Genomic DNA, 24,826 nt, shown 5'->3' on the forward strand with positions numbered 1-24,826 from the left:
ACTAACTCTCATCGAGTGTTTACGCATATCGGAAAGTGTTTCGCAACTTGTCAATTATAACTTATAATTACTATAATTACTTTACACAGACAATATATATACAACTAAATGTGTTCAAGTTATCTTCACAAGTAAACTTTGAACCAACTTTTTAAGGGAGGAAAAGAAGCTACTCCTTGTGCTGCCATCTATTGAGAAACGTTTACTTACTCCAACATTATCCACACTACGTTCAACTTTCACATACGAATGTTGCTGGCTGGCCTTCTCGTTTTCTGTCCCCTTCAGGTTCACGGGGTATACAGTTCAATTATTGCATATCTGAAAATAACCTTCTCCGATTCACGCTCGGAAATAGGACGGGTTCCACTCGTGTGCTCTTGAAGAATGGACATTTTCTTGTCAAAAAAGGAAAGAAAGTGGACTGATATCGACGGGAATGCTTTGGGTTTTCTTCACGCAAGAAATTCCAAATGATGGCTGGAACACAATTTGTCGTTTATCAGAAACGTTAAGGGAGGAAATGCGAGAGGGATGTACCGTACCGAGAAGACCTGACGCGTTCACGTCTTGTCCCGTGAGTGAAGAAGAATATCTATACTCGTTGGAAGATGCCTTCTTGTCTTCAGTTGCATTACCTGTCTCCTCCTCAATCACATCCCAAATTGCACTTGTCGGTTTCATTTCATATCGGGTGTTCCTGATGGCCTACTGCTACCGCTGTACTGCATTCACTTCCAGTGGAGCAACATTCCACTCTGCTTCGGTTCCACTCTAAACTGAACGTCCAGTCCCGATTAGCCTACCGGACAACAAATTCGACTTAAAATTTGAAAAACTTATCGACAACGAAATAATATTTCTCCTTGTGTCTATTACATGCAAAATTGTCAAATCAAAAACCTTCGCTATAAACAGTGTTCGGAGGGAGGGGGGACGCAGGGATGGCAAAATTCTCCTATGCACTGTCTCATTTTCACCACATTACATAAAAAACTACACCTCTCCCACGGTTTCTTTGAACATTCTCACAGACACAATTTTACACTTCAAACGCAGATTAAAACAAAAGAAAAACATAAGTTTCTATGTTAAATAGCATATCTAATTCATGTATAAAGGTGCCGGAGCCTTTGCTTCAAACAAGTCGCACTCTAAAGCGTTTCTCGTTTTGTAATCGAGGGGTTCGATACTCGGTCGAGGCACATAATGGCTTGGATCCCACTCTAAACTGTAGGTCCGGTCCAAGCTAAACTATCTGTGAATAAAACTCAAATATTTACATCAGAAACTCAAAAACACGGTCGAGCAGAATCGGTTTAGCAGAAATTTTCACATAAAAGTGTATCCGAATTTACTAAAAATTTTACCCGTCACTTGAAGCCCCCTCGGTTAGAGTCCTAACCTGGGCATGTTGTGGGCCTTACGAGTGTCCTTTCATCACGTACCCATTATTCATCCTTGTCGTCGCAATTAGTAAATATCAAAGGAAAGGGACGTAAATGAAAAACACAATATTTACGTAGCATGTAGAGAATTGTCGTTAACCACTCATTCTCCTCCTGTCACTTGCGATTATTTCTAGCATAATTCAGCTAGCCTATTTGTCAAATCTCTTCCAATGTAAGGTATACATTCGTAACTATTGCAGCACAACTTTTTCAAATGGTCATGCCTTCAACGGCCGGTGAAGTACAAGCCAATATTAATACATAAAATGGACAATTTGAATTTGGAAACCTAAGTATTATGTATTCAACAAGCAAGAAAAACTAGTTCATTTTATTGGTTTAGTTTTCTACCAAAGGATGCATTGTTTCAAGCACCAGGTACTGGTACGACGTGGTTGAGTTTCCATGAGGGAATACCTTTCATTATAAATATGCTCTCTGGTTAAATGTAGTCTTAAAAAATTCTTAAAAATCAGACAACTGTTTATTCACGCGAATTCGTTATTGTAATGGTAATTTCGACGCAACGAAAACATCTTTAAGATCTCTGCTAATATGCAGGACGACTACCAACATTATGAAGGTTGGATGTTATGTTACCGCTTACTACATTCTACGCCATGCAGTGCACGCGTTAAGGCTCTGGAAGCAAAGGGAGTCCCGATTTCCATGTTCGAAACAGAGAGCGAGGTGCGGTTCGTTAGGTTCCAAATGAGGACGGGTGACAACGTCAAATCCCTTGAAAGATTATTTATTGAATTTTCCCAAACTTTCTTCTCTGATCTCATTGGGTCTTGTAGGCAGGCAGAAAGAAAACAGATCGTCCATCTGGTCTGTCCTTTCCGATTGGGTCAGCCAATTTCTTGGCGAACGAAACTTCTGAACGGATCGCAGCTTTCAACAAGTTTATCACGAAACAATACTCCCAAAAAAACGACCGAACTTAACATTACCAAAACATACATTTTTTGTTCTACATTTATTTTTCAGGGACGGCGCGAACGCAGTCCCAACTAACAAAAATTACACGCCCGAGATATCCACGTTTGGGATATTCGCGGGGGTCGGCCCAACTGAAGTGCAATGGAAGAGCCTCACCCCGGGGGAACCGCCTTGCTGATCACGGTAACCCCTACGCCAGGTAAGTATGCCTCGACCGAAAACCTCTCACACCCTACTCTATCTTCTCAACTAACTCTCATCGAGTGTTTACGCATATCGGAAAGTGTTTCGCAACTTGTCAATTATAACTTATAATTACTATAATTACTTTACACAGACAATATATATACAACTAAATGTGTTCAAGTTATCTTCACAAGTAAACTTTGAACCAACTTTTTAAGGGAGGAAAAGAAGCTACTCCTTGTGCTGCCATCTATTGAGAAACGTTTACTTACTCCAACATTATTCACACTACGTTCAACTTTCACATACGAATGTTGCTGGCTGGCCTTCTCGTTTTCTGTCCCCTTCAGGTTCACGGGGTATACAGTTCAATTATTGCATATCTGAAAATAACCTTCTCCGATTCACGCTCGGAAATAGGACGGGTTCCACTCGTGTGCTCTTGAAGAATGGACATTTTCTTGTCAAAAAAGGAAAGAAAGTGGACTGATATCGACGGGAATGCTTTGGGTTTTCTTCACGCAAGAAATTCCAAATGATGGCTGGAACACAATTTGTCGTTTATCAGAAACGTTAAGGGAGGAAATGCGAGAGGGATGTACCGTACCGAGAAGACCTGACGCGTTCACGTCTTGTCCCGTGAGTGAAGAAGAATATCTATACTCGTTGGAAGATGCCTTCTTGTCTTCAGTTGCATTACCTGTCTCCTCCTCAATCACATCCCAAATTGCACTTGTCGGTTTCAATTCATATCGGGTGTTCCTGATGGCCTACTGCTACCGCTGTACTGCATTCACTTCCAGTGGAGCAACATTCCACTCTGCTTCGGTTCCACTCTAAACTGAACGTCCAGTCCCGATTAGCCTACGGGACAACAAATTCGACTTAAAATTTGAAAAACTTATCGACAACGAAATAATATTTCTCCTTGTGTCTATTACATGCAAAATTGTCAAATCAAAAACCTTCGCTATAAACAGTGTTCGGAGGGAGGGGGGACGCAGGGATGGCAAAATTCTCCTATGCACTGTCTCATTTTCACCACATTACATAAAAAACTACACCTCTCCCACGGTTTCTTTGAACATTCTCACAGACACAATTTTACACTTCAAACGCAGATTAAAACAAAAGAAAAACATAAGTTTCTATGTTAAATAACATATCTAATTCATGTATAAAAGTGCCGGAGCCTTTGCTTCAAACAAGTCGCACTCTAAAGCGTTTCTCGTTTTGTAATCGTGGGGTTCGATACTCGGTCGAGGCACATAATGGCTTGGATCCCACTCTAAACTGTAGGTCCGGTCCAAGCTAAACTATCTGTGAATAAAACTCAAATATTTACATCAGAAACTCAAAAACACGGTCGAGCAGAATCGGTTTAGCAGAAATTTTCACATAAAAGTGTATCCGAATTTACTAAAAATTTTACCCGTCACTTGAAGCCCCCTCGGTTAGAGTCCTAACCTGGGCATGTTGTGGGCCTTACGAGTGTCCTTTCATCACGTACCCATTATTCATCCTTGTCGTCGCAATTAGTAAATATCAAAGGAAAGGGACGTAAATGAAAAACACAATATTTACGTAGCATGTAGAGAATTGTCGTTAACCACTCATTCTCCTCCTGTCACTTGCGATTATTTCTAGCATAATTCAGCTAGCCTATTTGTCAAATCTCTTCCAATGTAAGGTATACATTCGTAACTATTGCAGCACAACTTTTTCAAATGGTCATGCCTTCAACGGGCGGTGAAGTAGAAGCCAATATTAATACATAAAATGGACAATTTGAATTTGGAAACCTAAGTATTATGTATTCAACAAGCAAGAAAAACTAGTTCATTTTATTGGTTTATTTTTCTACCAAAGGATGCATTGTTTCAAGCACCAGGTACTGGTACGACGTGGTTGAGTTTCCATGAGGGAATACCTTTCATTATAAATATGCTCTCTGGTTAAATGTAGTCTTAAAAAATTCTTAAAAATCAGACAACTGTTTATTCACGCGAATTCGTTATTGTAATGGTAATTTCGACGCAACGAAAACATCTTTAAGATCTCTGCTAATATGCAGGACGACTACCAACATTATGAAGGTTGGATGTTATGTTACCGCTTACTACATTCTACGCCATGCAGTGCACGCGTTAAGGCTCTGGAAGCAAAGGGAGTCCCGATTTCCATGTTCGAAACAGAGAGCGAGGTGCGGTTCGTTAGGTTCCAAATGAGGACGGGTGACAACGTCAAATCCCTTGAAAGATTATTTATTGAATTTTCCCAAACTTTCTTCTCTGATCTCATTGGGTCTTGTAGGCAGGCAGAAAGAAAACAGATCGTCCATCTGGTCTGTCCTTTCCGATTGGGTCAGCCAATTTCTTGGCGAACGAAACTTCTGAACGGATCGCAGCTTTCAACAAGTTTATCACGAAACAATACTCCCAAAAAACCGACCGAACTTAACATTACCAAAACATACATTTTTTGTTCTACATTTATTTTTCAGGGACGGCGCGAACGCAGTCCCAACTAACAAAAATTACACGCCCGAGATATCCACGTTTGGGATATTCGCGGGGGTCAGCCCAACCCAAGTGCAATGGAAGAGCCTCACCCCGGGGGAACCGCCTTGCTGATCACGGTAACCCCTACGCCAGGTAAGTATGCCTCGACCGGAAACCTCTCACACCCTACTCTATCTTCTCAACTAACTCTCATCGAGTGTTTACGCATATCGGAAAGTGTTTCGCAACTTGTCAATTATAACTTATAATTACTATAATTACTTTACACAGACAATATATATACAACTAAATGTGTTCAAGTTATCTTCACAAGTAAACTTTGAACCAACTTTTTAAGGGAGGAAAAGAAGCTACTCCTTGTGCTGCCATCTATTGAGAAACGTTTACTTACTCCAACATTATCCACACTACGTTCAACTTTCACATACGAATGTTGCTGGCTGGCCTTCTCGTTTTCTGTCCCCTTCAGGTTCACGGGGTATACAGTTCAATTATTGCATATCTGAAAATAACCTTCTCCGATTCACGCTCGGAAATAGGACGGGTTCCACTCGTGTGCTCTTGAAGAATGGACATTTTCTTGTCAAAAAAGGAAAGAAAGTGGACTGATATCGACGGGAATGCTTTGGGTTTTCTTCACGCAAGAAATTCCAAATGATGGCTGGAACACAATTTGTCGTTTATCAGAAACGTTAAGGGAGGAAATGCGAGAGGGATGTACCGTACCGAGAAGACCTGACGCGTTCACGTCTTGTCCCGTGAGTGAAGAAGAATATCTATACTCGTTGGAAGATGCCTTCTTGTCTTCAGTTGCATTACCTGTCTCCTCCTCAATCACATCCCAAATTGCACTTGTCGGTTTCAATTCATATCGGGTGTTCCTGATGGCCTACTGCTACCGCTGTACTGCATTCACTTCCAGGGGAGCAACATTCCACTCTGCTTCGGTTCCACTCTAAACTGAACGTCCAGTCCCGATTAGCCTACCTACCAGACAACAAATTCGACTTAAAATTTGAAAAACTTATCGACAACGAAATAATATTTCTCCTTGTGTCTATTACATGCAAAATTGTCAAATCAAAAACCTTCGCTATAAACAGTGTTCGGAGGGAGGGGGGACGCAGGGATGGCAAAATTCTCCTATGCACTGTCTCATTTTCACCACATTACATAAAAAACTACACCTCTCCCACGGTTTCTTTGAACATTCTCACAGACACAATTTTACACTTCAAACGCAGATTAAAACAAAAGAAAAACATAAGTTTCTATGTTAAATAGCATATCTAATTCATGTATAAAGGTGCCGGAGCCTTTGCTTCAAACAAGTCGCACTCTAAAGCGTTTCTCGTTTTGTAATCGTGGGGTTCGATACTCGGTCGAGGCACATAATGGCTTGGATCCCACTCTAAACTGTAGGTCCGGTCCAAGCTAAACTATCTGTGAATAAAACTCAAATATTTACATCAAAAACTCAAAAACACGGTCGAGCAGAATCGGTTTAGCAGAAATTTTCACATAAAAGTGTATCCGAATTTACTAAAAATTTTACCCGTCACTTGAAGCCCCCTCGGTTAGAGTCCTAACCTGGGCATGTTGTGGGCCTTACGAGTGTCCTTTCGTCACGTACCCATTATTCATCCTTGTCGTCGCAATTAGTAAATATCAAAGGAAAGGGACGTAAATGAAAAACACAATATTTACGTAGCATGTAGAGAATTGTCGTTAACCACTCATTCTCCTCCTGTCACTTGCGATTATTTCTAGCATAATTCAGCTAGCCTATTTGTCAAATCTCTTCCAATGTAAGGTATACATTCGTAACTATTGCAGCACAACTTTTTCAAATGGTCATGCCTTCAACGGGCGGTGAAGTAGAAGCCAATATTAATACATAAAATGGACAATTTGAATTTGGAAACCTAAGTATTATGTATTCAACAAGCAAGAAAAACTAGTTCATTTTATTGGTTTATTTTTCTACCAAAGGATGCATTGTTTCAAGCACCAGGTACTGGTACGACGTGGTTGAGTTTCCATGAGGGAATACCTTTCATTATAAATATGCTCTCTGGTTAAATGTAGTCTTAAAAAATTCTTAAAAATCAGACAACTGTTTATTCACGCGAATTCGTTATTGTAATGGTAATTTCGACGCAACGAAAACATCTTTAAGATCTCTGCTAATATGCAGGACGACTACCAACATTATGAAGGTTGGATGTTATGTTACCGCTTACTACATTCTACGCCATGCAGTGCACGCGTTAAGGCTCTGGAAGCAAAGGGAGTCCCGATTTCCATGTTCGAAACAGAGAGCGAGGGGCGGTTCGTTAGGTTCCAAATGAGGACGGGTGACAACGTCAAATCCCTTGAAAGATTATTTATTGAATTTTCCCAAACTTTCTTCTCTGATCTCATTGGGTCTTGTAGGCAGGCAGAAAGAAAACAGATCGTCCATCTGGTCTGTCCTTTCCGATTGGGTCAGCCAATTTCTTGGCGAACGAAACTTCTGAACGGATCGCAGCTTTCAACAAGTTTATCACGAAACAATACTCCCAAAAAAACGACCGAACTTAACATTACCAAAACATACATTTTTTGTTCTACATTTATTTTTCAGGGACGGCGCGAACGCAGTCCCAACTAACAAAAATTACACGCCCGAGATATCCACGTTTGGGATATTCGCGGGGGTCAGCCCAACCGAAGTGCAATGGAAGAGCCTCGCCCCGGGGGAACCGCCTTGCTGATCACGGTAACCCCTACGCCAGGTAAGTATGCCTCGACCGGAAACCTCTCACACCCTACTCTATCTTCTCAACTAACTCTCATCGAGTGTTTACGCATAACGGAAAGTGTTTCGCAACTTGTCAATTATAACTTATAATTACTATAATTACTTTACACAGACAATATATATACAACTAAATGTGTTCAAGTTATCTTCACAAGTAAACTTTGAACCAACTTGTTAAAGGAGAAAAAGAAGCTACTCCTTGTTCTGCCATCTATTGAGAAACGTTTACTTACTCCAACATTATCCACACTACGTTCAACTTTCACATACGAATGTTGCTGGCTGGCCTTCTCGTTTTCTGTCCCCTTCAGGTTCACGGGTTATACAGTTCAATTATTGCATATCTGAAAATAACCTTCTCCGATTCACGCTCGGAAATAGGACGGGTTCCACTCGTGTGCTCTTGAAGAATGGACCTTTTCTTGTCAAAAAAGGAAAGAAAGTGGACTGATATCGACGGGAATGCTTTGGGTTTTCTTCACGCAAGAAATTCCAAATGATGGCTGGAACACAATTTGTCGTTTATCAGAAACGTTAAGGGAGGAAATGCGAGAGGGATGTACCGTACCGAGAAGACCTGACGCGTTCACGTCTTGTCCCGTGAGTGAAGAAGAATATCTATACTCGTTGGAAGATGCCTTCTTGTCTTCAGTTGCATTACCTGTCTCCTCCTCAATCACATCCCAAATTGCACTTGTCGGTTTCAATTCATATCGGGTGTTCCTGATGGCCTACTGCTACCGCTGTACTGCATTCACTTCCAGTGGAGCAACATTCCACTCTGCTTCGGTTCCACTCTAAACTGAACGTCCAGTCCCGATTAGCCTACGGGACAACAAATTCGACTTAAAATTTGAAAAACTTATCGACAACGAAATAATATTTCTCCTTGTGTCTATTACATGCAAAATTGTCAAATCAAAAACCTTCGCTATAAACAGTGTTCGGAGGGAGGGGGGACGCAGGGATGGCAAAATTCTCCTATGCACTGTCTCATTTTCACCACATTACATAAAAAACTACACCTCTCCCACGGTTTCTTTGAACATTCTCACAGACACAATTTTACACTTCAAACGCAGATTAAAACAAAAGAAAAACATAAGTTTCTATGTTAAATAACATATCTAATTCATGTATAAAAGTGCCGGAGCCTTTGCTTCAAACAAGTCGCACTCTAAAGCGTTTCTCGTTTTGTAATCGTGGGGTTCGATACTCGGTCGAGGCACATAATGGCTTGGATCCCACTCTAAACTGTAGGTCCGGTCCAAGCTAAACTATCTGTGAATAAAACTCAAATATTTACATCAGAAACTCAAAAACACGGTCGAGCAGAATCGGTTTAGCAGAAATTTTCACATAAAAGTGTATCCGAATTTACTAAAAATTTTACCCGTCACTTGAAGCCCCCTCGGTTAGAGTCCTAACCTGGGCATGTTGTGGGCCTTACGAGTGTCCTTTCATCACGTACCCATTATTCATCCTTGTCGTCGCAATTAGTAAATATCAAAGGAAAGGGACGTAAATGAAAAACACAATATTTACGTAGCATGTAGAGAATTGTCGTTAACCACTCATTCTCCTCCTGTCACTTGCGATTATTTCTAGCATAATTCAGCTAGCCTATTTGTCAAATCTCTTCCAATGTAAGGTATACATTCGTAACTATTGCAGCACAACTTTTTCAAATGGTCATGCCTTCAACGGGCGGTGAAGTAGAAGCCAATATTAATACATAAAATGGACAATTTGAATTTGGAAACCTAAGTATTATGTATTCAACAAGCAAGAAAAACTAGTTCATTTTATTGGTTTATTTTTCTACCAAAGGATGCATTGTTTCAAGCACCAGGTACTGGTACGACGTGGTTGAGTTTCCATGAGGGAATACCTTTCATTATAAATATGCTCTCTGGTTAAATGTAGTCTTAAAAAATTCTTAAAAATCAGACAACTGTTTATTCACGCGAATTCGTTATTGTAATGGTAATTTCGACGCAACGAAAACATCTTTAAGATCTCTGCTAATATGCAGGACGACTACCAACATTATGAAGGTTGGATGTTATGTTACCGCTTACTACATTCTACGCCATGCAGTGCACGCGTTAAGGCTCTGGAAGCAAAGGGAGTCCCGATTTCCATGTTCGAAACAGAGAGCGAGGTGCGGTTCGTTAGGTTCCAAATGAGGACGGGTGACAACGTCAAATCCCTTGAAAGATTATTTATTGAATTTTCCCAAACTTTCTTCTCTGATCTCATTGGGTCTTGTAGGCAGGCAGAAAGAAAACAGATCGTCCATCTGGTCTGTCCTTTCCGATTGGGTCAGCCAATTTCTTGGCGAACGAAACTTCTGAACGGATCGCAGCTTTCAACAAGTTTATCACGAAACAATACTCCCAAAAAACCGACCGAACTTAACATTACCAAAACACACATTTTTTGTTCTACATTTATTTTTCAGGGACGGCGCGAACGCAGTCCCAACTAACAAAAATTACACGCCCGAGATATCCACGTTTGGGATATTCGCGGGGGTCAGCCCAACCGAAGTGCAATGGAAGAGCCTCACCCCGGGGGAACCGCCTTGCTGATCACGGTAACCCCTACGCCAGGTAAGTATGCCTCGACCGGAAACCTCTCACACCCTACTCTATCTTCTCAACTAACTCTCATCGAGTGTTTACGCATATCGGAAAGTGTTTCGCAACTTGTCAATTATAACTTATAATTACTATAATTACTTTACACAGACAATATATATACAACTAAATGTGTTCAAGTTATCTTCACAAGTAAATTTTGAACCAACTTTTTAAGGGAGGAAAAGAAGCTACTCCTTGTGCTGCCATCTATTGAGAAACGTTTACTTACTCCAACATTATCCACACTACGTTCAACTTTCACATACGAATGTTGCTGGCTGGCCTTCTCGTTTTCTGTCCCCTTCAGGTTCACGGGGTATACAGTTCAATTATTGCATATCTGAAAATAACCTTCTCCGATTCACGCTCGGAAATAGGACGGGTTCCACTCGTGTGCTCTTGAAGAATGGACATTTTCTTGTCAAAAAAGGAAAGAAAGTGGACTGATATCGACGGGAATGCTTTGGGTTTTCTTCACGCAAGAAATTCCAAATGATGGCTGGAACACAATTTGTCGTTTATCAGAAACGTTAAGGGAGGAAATGCGAGAGGGATGTACCGTACCGAGAAGACCTGACGCGTTCACGTCTTGTCCCGTGAGTGAAGAAGAATATCTATACTCGTTGGAAGATGCCTTCTTGTCTTCAGTTGCATTACCTGTCTCCTCCTCAATCACATCCCAAATTGCACTTGTCGGTTTCAATTCATATCGGGTGTTCCTGATGGCCTACTGCTACCGCTGTACTGCATTCACTTCCAGGGGAGCAACATTCCACTCTGCTTCGGTTCCACTCTAAACTGAACGTCCAGTCCCGATTAGCCTACCTACCAGACAACAAATTCGACTTACAATTTGAAAAACTTATCGACAACGAAATAATATTTCTCCTTGTGTCTATTACATGCAAAATTGTCAAATCAAAAACCTTCGCTATAAACAGTGTTCGGAGGGAGGGGGGACGCAGGGATGGCAAAATTCTCCTATGCACTGTCTCATTTTCACCACATTACATAAAAAACTACACCTCTCCCACGGTTTCTTTGAACATTCTCACAGACACAATTTTACACTTCAAACGCAGATTAAAACAAAAGAAAAACATAAGTTTCTATGTTAAATAGCATATCTAATTCATGTATAAAGGTGCCGGAGCCTTTGCTTCAAACAAGTCGCACTCTAAAGCGTTTCTCGTTTTGTAATCGTGGGGTTCGATACTCGGTCGAGGCACATAATGGCTTGGATCCCACTCTAAACTGTAGGTCCGGTCCAAGCTAAACTATCTGTGAATAAAACTCAAATATTTACATCAAAAACTCAAAAACACGGTCGAGCAGAATCGGTTTAGCAGAAATTTTCACATAAAAGTGTATCCGAATTTACTAAAAATTTTACCCGTCACTTGAAGCCCCCTCGGTTAGAGTCCTAACCTGGGCATGTTGTGGGCCTTACGAGTGTCCTTTCGTCACGTACCCATTATTCATCCTTGTCGTCGCAATTAGTAAATATCAAAGGAAAGGGACGTAAATGAAAAACACAATATTTACGTAGCATGTAGAGAATTGTCGTTAACCACTCATTCTCCTCCTGTCACTTGCGATTATTTCTAGCATAATTCAGCTAGCCTATTTGTCAAATCTCTTCCAATGTAAGGTATACATTCGTAACTATTGCAGCACAACTTTTTCAAATGGTCATGCCTTCAACGGGCGGTGAAGTAGAAGCCAATATTAATACATAAAATGGACAATTTGAATTTGGAAACCTAAGTATTATGTATTCAACAAGCAAAAGAAAAACTAGTTCATTTTATTGGTTTATTTTTCTACCAAAGGATGCATTGTTTCAAGCACCAGGTACTGGTACGACGTGGTTGAGTTTCCATGAGGGAATACCTTTCATTATAAATATGCTCTCTGGTTAAATGTAGTCTTAAAAAATTCTTAAAAATCAGACAACTGTTTATTCACGCGAATTCGTTATTGTAATGGTAATTTCGACGCAACGAAAACATCTTTAAGATCTCTGCTAATATGCAGGACGACTACCAACATTATGAAGGTTGGATGTTATGTTACCGCTTACTACATTCTACGCCATGCAGTGCACGCGTTAAGGCTCTGGAAGCAAAGGGAGTCCCGATTTCCATGTTCGAAACAGAGAGCGAGGTGCGGTTCGTTAGGTTCCAAATTAGGACGGGTGACAACGTCAAATCCCTTGAAAGATTATTTATTGAATTTTCCCAAACTTTCTTCTCTGATCTCATTGGGTCTTGTAGGCAGGCAGAAAGAAAACAGATCGTCCATCTGGTCTGTCCTTTCCGATTGGCTCAGCCAATTTCTTGGCGAACGAAACTTCTGAACGGATCGCAGCTTTCAACAAGTTTATCACGAAACAATACTCCCAAAAAAACGACCGAACTTAACATTACCAAAACATACATTTTTTGTTCTACATTTATTTTTCAGGGACGGCGCGAACGCAGTCCCAACTAACAAAAATTACACGCCCGAGATATCCACGTTTGGGATATTCGCGGGGGTCAGCCCAACCGAAGTGCAATGGAAGAGCCTCGCCCCGGGGGAACCGCCTTGCTGATCACGGTAACCCCTACGCCAGGTAAGTATGCCTCGACCGGAAACCTCTCACACCCTACTCTATCTTCTCAACTAACTCTCATCGAGTGTTTACGCATAACGGAAAGTGTTTCGCAACTTGTCAATTATAACTTATAATTACTATAATTACTTTACACAGACAATATATATACAACTAAATGTGTTCAAGTTATCTTCACAAGTAAACTTTGAACCAACTTGTTAAGGGAGAAAAAGAAGCTACTCCTTGTTCTGCCATCTATTGAGAAACGTTTACTTACTCCAACATTATCCACACTACGTTCATCTTTCACATACGAATGTTGCTGGCTGGCCTTCTCGTTTTCTGTCCCCTTCAGGTTCACGGGGTATACAGTTCAATTATTGCATATCTGAAAATAACCTTCTCCGATTCACGCTCGGAAATAGGACGGGTTCCACTCGTGTGCTCTTGAAGAATGGACCTTTTCTTGTCAAAAAAGGAAAGAAAGTGGACTGATATCGACGGGAATGCTTTGGGTTTTCTTCACGCAAGAAATTCCAAATGATGGCTGGAACACAATTTGTCGTTTATCAGAAACGTTAAGGGAGGAAATGCGAGAGGGATGTACCGTACCGAGAAGACCTGACGCGTTCACGTCTTGTCTCGTGAGTGAAGAAGAATATCTATACTCGTTGGAAGATGCCTTCTTGTCTTCAGTTGCATTACCTGTCTCCTCCTCAATCACATCCCAAATTGCACTTGTCGGTTTCATTTCATATCGGGTGTTCCTGATGGCCTACTGCTACCGCTGTACTGCATTCACTTCCAGTGGAGCAACATTCCACTCTGCTTCGGTTCCACTCTAAACTGAACGTCCAGTCCCGATTAGCCTACCGGACAACAAATTCGACTTAAAATTTGAAAAACTTATCGACAACGAAATAATATTTCTCCTTGTGTCTATTACATGCAAAATTGTCAAATCAAAAACCTTCGCTATAAACAGTGTTCGGAGGGAGGGGGGACGCAGGGATGGCAAAATTCTCCTATGCACTGTCTCATTTTCACCACATTACATAAAAAACTACACCTCTCCCACGGTTTCTTTGAACATTCTCACAGACACAATTTTACACTTCAAACGCAGATTAAAACAAAAGAAAAACATAAGTTTCTATGTTAAATAGCATATCTAATTCATGTATAAAGGTGCCGGAGCCTTTGCTTCAAACAAGTCGCACTCTAAAGCGTTTCTCGTTTTGTAATCGAGGGGTTCGATACTCGGTCGAGGCACATAATGGCTTGGATTCCACTCTAAACTGTAGGTCCGGTCCAAGTTAAACTATCTGTGAATAAAACTCGAATATTTACATCAGAAACTCAAAAACACGGTCGAGCAGAATCGGTTTAGCAGAAATTTTCACATAAAAGTGCATCCGAATTTACTAAAAATTTTACCCGTCACTTGAAGCCCCCTCGGTTAGAGTCCTAACCTGGGCATGTTGTGGGCCTTACGAGTGTCCTTTCGTCACGTACCCATTATTCATCCTTGTCGTCGCAATTAGTAAATATCAAAGGAAAGGGACGTACATGAAAAACACAATATTTACGTAGCATGTAGAGAATTGTCGTTAACCACTCATTCTCCTCCTGTCACTTGCGATTATTTCTAGCATAATTCAGCTAGCCTATTTGTCAAATCTCTTCCAATGTAAGGTATACATTCGTAACTATTGCAGCACAACTTTTTCAAATGGTCATGCCTTCAACGGGCGGTGAAGTAGAAGCCAATATTAATACATAAAATGGACAATTTGAATTTGGAAACCTAAGTATTATGTATTCAACAAGCAAGAAAAACTAGTTCATTTTATTGGTTTATTTTTCTACCAAAGGATGCATTGTTTCAAGCACCAGGTACTGGTACGACGTGGTTGAGTTTCCATGAGGGAATACCTTTCATTATAAATATGCTCTCTGGTTAAATGTAGTCTTAAAAAAATTCTTAAAAATCAGACAACTGTTTATTCACGCGAATTCGCTATTGTAATGGTAATTTCGACGCAACGAAAACATCTTTAAGATCTCTGCTAATATGCAGGACGACTACCAACATTATGAAGGTTGGATGTTATGTTACCGCTTACTACATTCTACGCCATGCAGTGCACGCGTTAAGGCTCTGGAAGCAAAGGGAGTCCCGATTTCCATGTTCGAAACAGAGAGCGAGGTGCGGTTCGTTAGGTTATAAATGAGGACGGGTGACAACGTCAAATCCCTTGAAAGATTATTTATTGAATTTTCCCAAACTTTCTTCTCTGATCTCATTGGGTCTTGTAGGCAGGCAGAAAGAAAACAGATCGTCCATCTGGTCTGTCCGTTCCGATTGGGTCAGCCAATTTCTTGGCGAACGAAACTTCTGAACGGATCGCAGCTTTCAACAAGTTTATCACGAAACAATACTCCCAAAAAACCGACCGAACTTAACATTACCAAAACATACATTTTTTGTTCTACATTTATTTTTCAGGGACGGCGCGAACGCAGTCCCAACTAACAAAAATTACACGCCCGAGATATCCACGTTTGGGATATTCGCGGGGGTCAGCCCAACCCAAGTGCAATGGAAGAGCCTCACCCCGGGGGAACCGCCTTGCTGATCACGGTAACCCCTACGCCAGGTAAGTATGCCTCGACCGGAAACCTCTCACACCCTACTCTATCTTCTCAACTAACTCTCATCGAGTGTTTACGCATATCGGAAAGTGTTTCGCAACTTGTCAATTATAACTTATAATTACTATAATTACTTTACACAGACAATATATATACAACTAAATGTGTTCAAGTTATCTTCACAAGTAAACTTTGAACCAACTTTTTAAGGGAGGAAAAGAAGCTACTCCTTGTGCTGCCATCTATTGAGAAACGTTTACTTACTCCAACATTATCCACACTACGTTCAACTTTCACATACGAATGTTGCTGGCTGGCCTTCTCGTTTTCTGTCCCCTTCAGGTTCACGGGGTATACAGTTCAATTATTGCATATCTGAAAATAACCTTCTCCGATTCACGCTCGGAAATAGGACGGGTTCCACTCGTGTGCTCTTGAAGAATGGACATTTTCTTGTCAAAAAAGGAAAGAAAGTGGACTGATATCGACGGGAATGCTTTGGGTTTTCTTCACGCAAGAAATTCCAAATGATGGCTGGAACACAATTTGTCGTTTATCAGAAACGTTAAGGGAGGAAATGCGAGAGGGATGTACCGTACCGAGAAGACCTGACGCGTTCACGTCTTGTCCCGTGAGTGAAGAAGAATATCTATACTCGTTGGAAGATGCCTTCTTGTCTTCAGTTGCATTACCTGTCTCCTCCTCAATCACATCCCAAATTGCACTTGTCGGTTTCAATTCATATCGGGTGTTCCTGATGGCCTACTGCTACCGCTGTACTGCATTCACTTCCAGGGGAGCAACATTCCACTCTGCTTCGGTTCCACTCTAAACTGAACGTCCAGTCCCGATTAGCCTACCTACCAGACAACAAATTCGACTTAAAATTTGAAAAACTTATCGACAACGAAATAATATTTCTCCTTGTGTCTATTACATGCAAAATTGTCAAATCAAAAACCTTCGCTATAAACAGTGTTCGGTGGGAGGGGGGACGCAGGGATGGCAAAATTCTCCTATGCACTGTCTCATTTTCACCACATTACATAAAAAACTACACCTCTCCCACGGTTTCTTTGAACATTCTCACAGACACAATTTTACACTTCAAACGCAGATTAAAACAAAAGAAAAACATAAGTTTCTATGTTAAATAGCATATCTAATTCATGTATAAAGGTGCCGGAGCCTTTGCTTCAAACAAGTCGCACTCTAAAGCGTTTCTCGTTTTGTAATCGTGGGGTTCGATACTCGGTCGAGGCACATAATGGCTTGGATCCCACTCTAAACTGTAGGTCCGGTCCAAGCTAAACTATCTGTGAATAAAACTCAAATATTTACATCAAAAACTCAAAAACACGGTCGAGCAGAATCGGTTTAGCAGAAATTTTCACATAAAAGTGTATCCGAATTTACTAAAAATTTTACCCGTCACTTGAAGCCCCCTCGGTTAGAGTCCTAACCTGGGCATGTTGTGGGCCTTACGAGTGTCCTTTCGTCACGTACCCATTATTCATCCTTGTCGTCGCAATTAGTAAATATCAAAGGAAAGGGACGTAAATGAAAAACACAATATTTACGTAGCATGTAGAGAATTGTCGTTAACCACTCATTCTCCTCCTGTCACTTGCGATTATTTCTAGCATAATTCAGCTAGCCTATTTGTCAAATCTCTTCCAATGTAAGGTATACATTCGTAACTATTGCAGCACAACTTTTTCAAATGGTCATGCCTTCAACGGGCGGTGAAGTAGAAGCCAATATTAATACATAAAATGGAAAATTTGAATTTGGAAACCTAAGTATTATGTATTCAACAAGCAAGAAAAACTAGTTCATTTTATTGGTTTATTTTTCTACCAAAGGATGCATTGTTTCAGGCACCAGGTACTGGTACGACGTGGTTGAGTTTCCATGAGGGAATACCTTTCATTATAAATATGCTCTCTGGTTAAATGTAGTCTTAAAAAAATTCTTAAAAATCAGACAACTGTTTATTCACGCGAATTCGCTATTGTAATGGTAATTTCGACGCAACGAAAACATCTTTAAGATCTCTGCTAATATGCAGGACGACTACCAACATTATGAAGGTTGGATGTTATGTTACCGCTTACTACATTCTACGCCATGCAGTGCACGCGTTAAGGCTCTGGAAGCAAAGGGAGTCCCGATTTCCATGTTCGAAACAGAGAGCGAGGTGCGGTTCGTTAGGTTATAAATGAGGACGGGTGACAACGTCAAATCCCTTGAAAGATTATTTATTGAATTTTCCCAAACTTTCTTCTCTGATCTCATTGGGTCTTGTAGGCAGGCAGAAAGAAAACAGATCGTCCATCTGGTCTGTCCTTTCCGATTGGGTCAGCCAATTTCTTGGCGAACGAAACTTCTGAACGGATCGCAGCTTTCAACAAGTTTATCACGAAACAATACTCCCAAAAAACCGACCGAACTTAACATTACCAAAACATACATTTTTTGTTCTACATTTATTTTTCAGGGACGGCGCGAACGCAGTCCCAACTAACAAAAATCACACGCCCGAGATATCCACGTTTGGGATATTCGCGGGGGTCAGCCCAACCGAAGTGCAATGGAAGAGCCTCACCCCGGGGGAACCGCCTTGCTGATCACGGTAACCCCTACGCCAGGTAAGTATGCCTCGACCGGAAACCTCTCACACCCTACTCTATCTTCTCAACTAACTCTCATCGAGTGTTTACGCATATCGGAAAGTGTTTCGCAACTTGTCAATTATAACTTATAATTACTATAATTACTTTACACAGACAATATATATACAACTAAATGTGTTCAAGTTATCTTCAAAAGTAAACTTTGAACCAACTTTTCAAGGGAGGAAAAGAAGCTACTCCTTGTGCTGCCATCTATTGAGAAACGTTTACTTACTCCAACATTATCCACACTACGTTCAACTTTCACATACGAATGTTGCTGGCTGGCCTTCTCGTTTTCTGTCCCCTTCAGGTTCACGGGTTATACAGTTCAATTATTGCATATCTGAAAATAACCTTCTCCGATTCACGCTCGGAAATAGGACGGGTTCCACTCGTGTGCTCTTGAAGAATAGACATTTTCTTGTCAAAAAAGGAAAGAAAGTGGACTGATATCGACGGGAATGCTTTGGGTTTTCTTCACGCAAGAAATTCCAAATGATGGCTGGAACACAATTTGTCGTTTATCAGAAACGTTAAGGGAGGAAATGCGAGAGGGATGTACCGTACCGAGAAGACCTGACGCGTTCACCTCTTGTCTCGTGAGTGAAGAAGAATATCTATACTCGTTGGAAGATGCCTTCTTGTCTTCAGTTGCATTACCTGTCTCCTCCTCAATCACATCCCAAATTGCACTTGTCGGTTTCATTTCATATCGGGTGTTCCTGATGGCCTACTGCTACCGCTGTACTGCATTCACTTCCAGTGGAGCAACATTCCACTCTGCTTCGGTTCCACTCTAAACTGAACGTCCAGTCCCGATTAGCCTACCGGACAACAAATTCGACTTAAAATTTGAAAAACTTATCGACAACGAAATAATATTTCTCCTTGTGTCTATTACATGCAAAATTGTCAAATCAAAAACCTTCGCTATAAACAGTGTTCGGAGGGAGGGGGGACGCAGGGATGGCAAAATTCTCCTATGCACTGTCTCATTTTCACCACATTACATAAAAAACTACACCTCTCCCACGGTTTCTTTGAACATTCTCACAGACACAATTTTACACTTCAAACGCAGATTAAAACAAAAGAAAAACATAAGTTTCTATGTTAAATAGCATATCTAATTCATGTATAAAGGTGCCGGAGCCTTTGCTTCAAACAAGTCGCACTCTAAAGCGTTTCTCGTTTTGTAATCGAGGGGTTCGATACTCGGTCGAGGCACATAATGGCTTGGATTCCACTCTAAACTGTAGGTCCGGTCCAAGTTAAACTATCTGTGAATAAAACTCGAATATTTACATCAGAAACTCAAAAACACGGTCGAGCAGAATCGGTTTAGCAGAAATTTTCACATAAAAGTGCATCCGAATTTACTAAAAATTTTACCCGTCACTTGAAGCCCCCTCGGTTAGAGTCCTAACCTGGGCATGTTGTGGGCCTTACGAGTGTCCTTTCATCACGTACCCATTATTCATCCTTGTCGTCGCAATTAGTAAATATCAAAGGAAAGGGACGTAAATGAAAAACACAATATTTACGTAGCATGTAGAGAATTGTCGTTAACCACTCATTCTCCTCCTGTCACTTGCGATTATTTCTAGCATAATTCAGCTAGCCTATTTGTCAAATCTCTTCCAATGTAAGGTATACATTCGTAACTATTGCAGCACAACTTTTTCAAATGGTCATGCCTTCAACGGGCGGTGAAGTACAAGCCAATATTAATACATAAAATGGACAATTTGAATTTGGAAATCTAAGTATTATGTATTCAACAAGCAAGAAAAACTAGTTCATTTTATTGGTTTATTTTTCTACCAAAGGATGCATTGTTTCAAGCACCAGGTACTGGTACGACGTGGTTGAGTTTCCATGAGGGAATACCCTTCATTATAAATATGCTCTCTGGTTAAATGTAGTCTTAAAAAATTCTTAAAAATCAGACAACTGTTTATTCACGCGAATTCGTTATTGTAATGGTAATTTCGACGAAACGAAAACATCTTTAAGATCTCTGCTAATATGCAGGACGACTACAAACATTATGAAGGTTGGATGTTATGTTACCGCTTACTACATTCTACGCCATGCAGTGCACGCGTTAAGGCTCTGGAAGCAAAGGGAGTCCCGATTTCCATGTTCGAAACAGAGAGCGAGGTGCGGTTCGTTAGGTTATAAATGAGGACGGGTGACAACGTCAAATCCCTTGAAAGATTATTTATTGAATTTTCCCAAACTTTCTTCTCTGATCTCATTGGGTCTTGTAGGCAGGCAGAAAGAAAACAGATCGTCCATCTGGTCTGTCCTTTCCGATTGGGTCAGCCAATTTCTTGGCAAACGAAACTTCTGAACGGATCGCAGCTTTCAACAAGTTTATCACGAAACAATACTCCCAAAAAACCGACCGAACTTAACATTATCAAAACATACATTTTTTGTTCTACATTTATTTTTCAGGGACGGCGCGAACGCAGTCCCAACTAACAAAAATTACACGCCCGAGATATCCACGTTTGGGATATTCGCGGGGGTCAGCCCAACCGAAGTGCAATGGAAGAGCCTCACCCCGGGGGAACCGCCTTGCTGATCACGGTAACCCCTACGCCAGGTAAGTATGCCTCGACCGGAAACCTCTCACACCCTACTCTATCTTCTCAACTAACTCTCATCGAGTGTTTACGCATATCGGAAAGTGTTTCGCAACTTGTCAATTATAACTTATAATTACTATAATTACTTTACACAGACAATATATATACAACTAAATGTGTTCAAGTTATCTTCACAAGTAAACTTTGAACCAACTTTTTAAGGGAGGAAAAGAAGCTACTCCTTGTGCTGCCATCTATTGAGAAACGTTTACTTACTCCAACATTATCCACACTACGTTCAACTTTCACATACGAATGTTGCTGGCTGGCCTTCTCGTTTTCTGTCCCCTTCAGGTTCACGGGGTATACAGTTCAATTATTGCATATCTGAAAATAACCTTCTCCGATTCACGCTCGGAAATAGGACGGGTTCCACTCGTGTGCTCTTGAAGAATGGACATTTTCTTGTCAAAAAAGGAAAGAAAGTGGACTGATATCGACGGGAATGCTTTGGGTTTTCTTCACGCAAGAAATTCCAAATGATGGCTGGAACACAATTTGTCGTTTATCAGAAACGTTAAGGGAGGAAATGCGAGAGGGATGTACCGTACCGAGAAGACCTGACGCGTTCACGTCTTGTCTCGTGAGTGAAGAAGAATATCTATACTCGTTGGAAGATGCCTTCTTGTCTTCAGTTGCATTACCTGTCTCCTCCTCAATCACATCCCAAATTGCACTTGTCGGTTTCATTTCATATCGGGTGTTCCTGATGGCCTACTGCTACCGCTGTACTGCATTCACTTCCAGTGGAGCAACATTCCACTCTGCTTCGGTTCCACTCTAAACTGAACGTCCAGTCCCGATTAGCCTACCGGACAACAAATTCGACTTAAAATTTGAAAAACTTATCGACAACGAAATAATATTTCTCCTTGTGTCTATTACATGCAAAATTGTCAAATCAAAAACCTTCGCTATAAACAGTGTTCGGTGGGAGGGGGGACGCAGGGATGGCAAAATTCTCCTATGCACTGTCTCATTTTCACCACATTACATAAAAAAACTACACCTCTCCCCCGGTTTCTTTGAACATTCTCACAGACACAATTTTACACTTCAAACGCAGATTAAAACAAAAGAAAAACATAAGTTTCTATGTTAAATAGCATATCTAATTCATGTATAAAGGTGCCGGAGCCTTTGCTTCAAACAAGTCGCACTCTAAAGCGTTTCTCGTTTTGTAATCGAGGGGTTCGATACTCGGTCGAGGCACATAATGGCTTGGATCCCACTCTAAACTGTAGGTCCGGTCCAAGTTAAACTATCTGTGAATAAAACTCGAATATTTACATCAGAAACTCAAAAACACGGTCGAGCAGAATCGGTTTAGCAGAAATTTTCACATAAAAGTGCATCCGAATTTACTAAAAATTTTACCCGTCACTTGAAGCCCCCTCGGTTAGAGTCCTAACCTGGGCATGTTGTGGGCCTTACGAGTGTCCTTTCATCACGTACCCATTATTCATCCTTGTCTTCGCAATTAGTAAATATCAAAGGAAAGGGACGTAAATGAAAAACACAATATTTACGTAGCATGTAGAGAATTGTCGTTAACCACTCATTCTCCTCCCGTCACTTGCGATTATTTCTAGCATAATTCAGCTAGCCTATTTGTCAAATCTCTTCCAATGTAAGGTATACATTCGTAACTATTGCAGCACAACTTTTTCAAATGGTCATGCCTTCAACGGGCGGTGAAGTACAAGCCAATATTAATACATAAAATGGACAATTTGAATTTGGAAATCTAAGTATTATGTATTCAACAAGCAAGAAAAACTAGTTCATTTTATTGGTTTATTTTTCTACCAAAGGATGCATTGTTTCAAGCACCAGGTACTGGTACGACGTGGTTGAGTTTCCATGAGGGAATACCTTTCATTATAAATATGCTCTCTGGTTAAATGTAGTCTTAAAAAATTCTTAAAAATCAGACAACTGTTTATTCACGCGAATTCGTTATTGTAATGGTAATTTCGACGCAACGAAAACATCTTTAAGATCTCTGCTAATATGCAGGACGACTACCAACATTATGAAAGTTGGATGTTATGTTACCGCTTACTACATTCTACGCCATGCAGTGCACGCGTTAAGGCTCTGGAAGCAAAGGGAGTCCCGATTTCCATGTTCGAAACAGAGAGCGAGGTGCGGTTCGTTAGGTTATAAATGAGGACGGGTGACAACGTCAAATCCCTTGAAAGATTATTTATTGAATTTTCCCAAACTTTCTTCTCTGATCTCATTGGGTCTTGTAGGCAGGCAGAAAGAAAACAGATCGTCCATCTGGTCTGTCCTTTCCGATTGGGTCAGCCAATTTCTTGGCGAACGAAACTTCTGAACGGATCGCAGCTTTCAACAAGTTTATCACGAAACAATACTCCCAAAAAAATGACAGAACTTAACATTACCAAAACATACATTTTTTGTTCTACATTTATTTTTCAGGGACGGCGCGAACGCAGTCCCAACTAACAAAAATCACACGCCCGAGATATCCACGTTTGGGATATTCGCGGGGGTCAGCCCAACCGAAGTGCAATGGAAGAGCCTCACCCCGGGGGAACCGCCTTGCTGATCACGGTAACCCCTACGCCAGGTAAGTATGCCTCGACCGGAAACCTCTCACACCCTACTCTATCTTCTCAACTAACTCTCATCGAGTGTTTACGCATATCGGAAAGTGTTTCGCAACTTGTCAATTATAACTTATAATTACTATAATTACTTTACACAGACAATATATATACAACTAAATGTGTTCAAGTTATCTTCACAAGTAAACTTTGAACCAACTTTTTAAGGGAGGAAAAGAAGCTACTCCTTGTGCTGCCATCTATTGAGAAACGTTTACTTACTCCAACATTATCCACACTACGTTCAACTTTCACATATGAATGTTGCTGGCTGGCCTTCTCGTTTTCTGTCCCCTTCAGGTTCACGGGGTATACAGTTCAATTATTGCATATCTGAAAATAAACTTCTCCGATTCACGCTCGGAAATAGGACGGATTCCACTCGTGTGCTCTTGAAGAATGGACATTTTCTTGTCAAAAAAGGAAAGAAAGTGGACTGATATCGACGGGAATGCTTTGGGTTTTCTTCACGCAAGAAATTCCAAATGATGGCTGGAACACAATTTGTCGTTTATCAGAAACGTTAAGGGAGGAAATGCGAGAGGGATGTACCGTACCGAGAAGACCTGACGCGTTCACGTCTTGTCTCGTGAGTGAAGAAGAATATCTATACTCGTTGGAAGATGCCTTCTTGTCTTCAGTTGCATTACCTGTCTCCTCCTCAATCACATCCCAAATTGCACTTGTCGGTTTCATTTCATATTGGGTGTTCCTGATGGCCTACTGCTACCGCTGTACTGCATTCACTTCCAGTGGAGCAACATTCCACTCTGCTTCGGTTCCACTATAAACTGAACGTCCAGTCCCGATTAGCCTACCGGACAACAAATTCGACTTAAAATTTGAAAAACTTATCGACAACGAAATAATATTTCTCCTTGTGTCTATTACATGCAAAATTGTCAAATCAAAAACCTTCGCTATAAACAGTGTTCGGTGGGAGGGGGGACGCAGGGATGGCAAAATTCTCCTATGCACTGTCTCATTTTCACCACATTACATAAAAAACTACACCTCTCCCCCGGTTTCTTTGAACATTCTCACAGACACAA

General features: G+C 40.9%; 1 protein-coding gene and 9 non-coding genes across 10 annotated transcripts in view; all 10 read right to left on the reverse strand.

The window, feature by feature from the left end:
* The window catches only part of LOC145984974 (von Willebrand factor A domain-containing protein 8-like), a 443,428-nt gene that overhangs the window by 210,457 nt on the left and 208,145 nt on the right, over positions 1-24,826 (reverse strand). The gene's annotated exons all lie outside the window — the stretch shown is intronic.
* LOC145986055 (U1 spliceosomal RNA) lies at positions 2,439-2,600 on the reverse strand. Its single transcript, XR_014441501.1, has one exon. It is a non-coding gene; the product is annotated as a U1 spliceosomal RNA (small nuclear RNA).
* On the reverse strand, positions 5,080-5,241 carry LOC145986130 (U1 spliceosomal RNA). The gene has a single exon (XR_014441562.1). It is a non-coding gene; the product is annotated as a U1 spliceosomal RNA (small nuclear RNA).
* Positions 7,725-7,886, reverse strand: LOC145986123 (U1 spliceosomal RNA). The gene has a single exon (XR_014441556.1). It is a non-coding gene; the product is annotated as a U1 spliceosomal RNA (small nuclear RNA).
* LOC145986061 (U1 spliceosomal RNA) lies at positions 10,366-10,527 on the reverse strand. The gene has a single exon (XR_014441507.1). It is a non-coding gene; the product is annotated as a U1 spliceosomal RNA (small nuclear RNA).
* Positions 13,013-13,174, reverse strand: LOC145986124 (U1 spliceosomal RNA). The gene has a single exon (XR_014441557.1). It is a non-coding gene; the product is annotated as a U1 spliceosomal RNA (small nuclear RNA).
* On the reverse strand, positions 15,655-15,816 carry LOC145986131 (U1 spliceosomal RNA). Its single transcript, XR_014441563.1, has one exon. It is a non-coding gene; the product is annotated as a U1 spliceosomal RNA (small nuclear RNA).
* On the reverse strand, positions 18,301-18,462 carry LOC145986148 (U1 spliceosomal RNA). Its single transcript, XR_014441579.1, has one exon. It is a non-coding gene; the product is annotated as a U1 spliceosomal RNA (small nuclear RNA).
* On the reverse strand, positions 20,942-21,103 carry LOC145986072 (U1 spliceosomal RNA). The gene has a single exon (XR_014441518.1). It is a non-coding gene; the product is annotated as a U1 spliceosomal RNA (small nuclear RNA).
* LOC145986150 (U1 spliceosomal RNA) lies at positions 23,584-23,745 on the reverse strand. The gene has a single exon (XR_014441581.1). It is a non-coding gene; the product is annotated as a U1 spliceosomal RNA (small nuclear RNA).

This window comes from Lepisma saccharinum, chromosome 3 (assembly GCF_977018435.1).
Source record: "Lepisma saccharinum chromosome 3, izLepSacc3.1, whole genome shotgun sequence".
NCBI lineage: Eukaryota > Metazoa > Arthropoda > Insecta > Zygentoma > Lepismatidae > Lepisma > Lepisma saccharinum.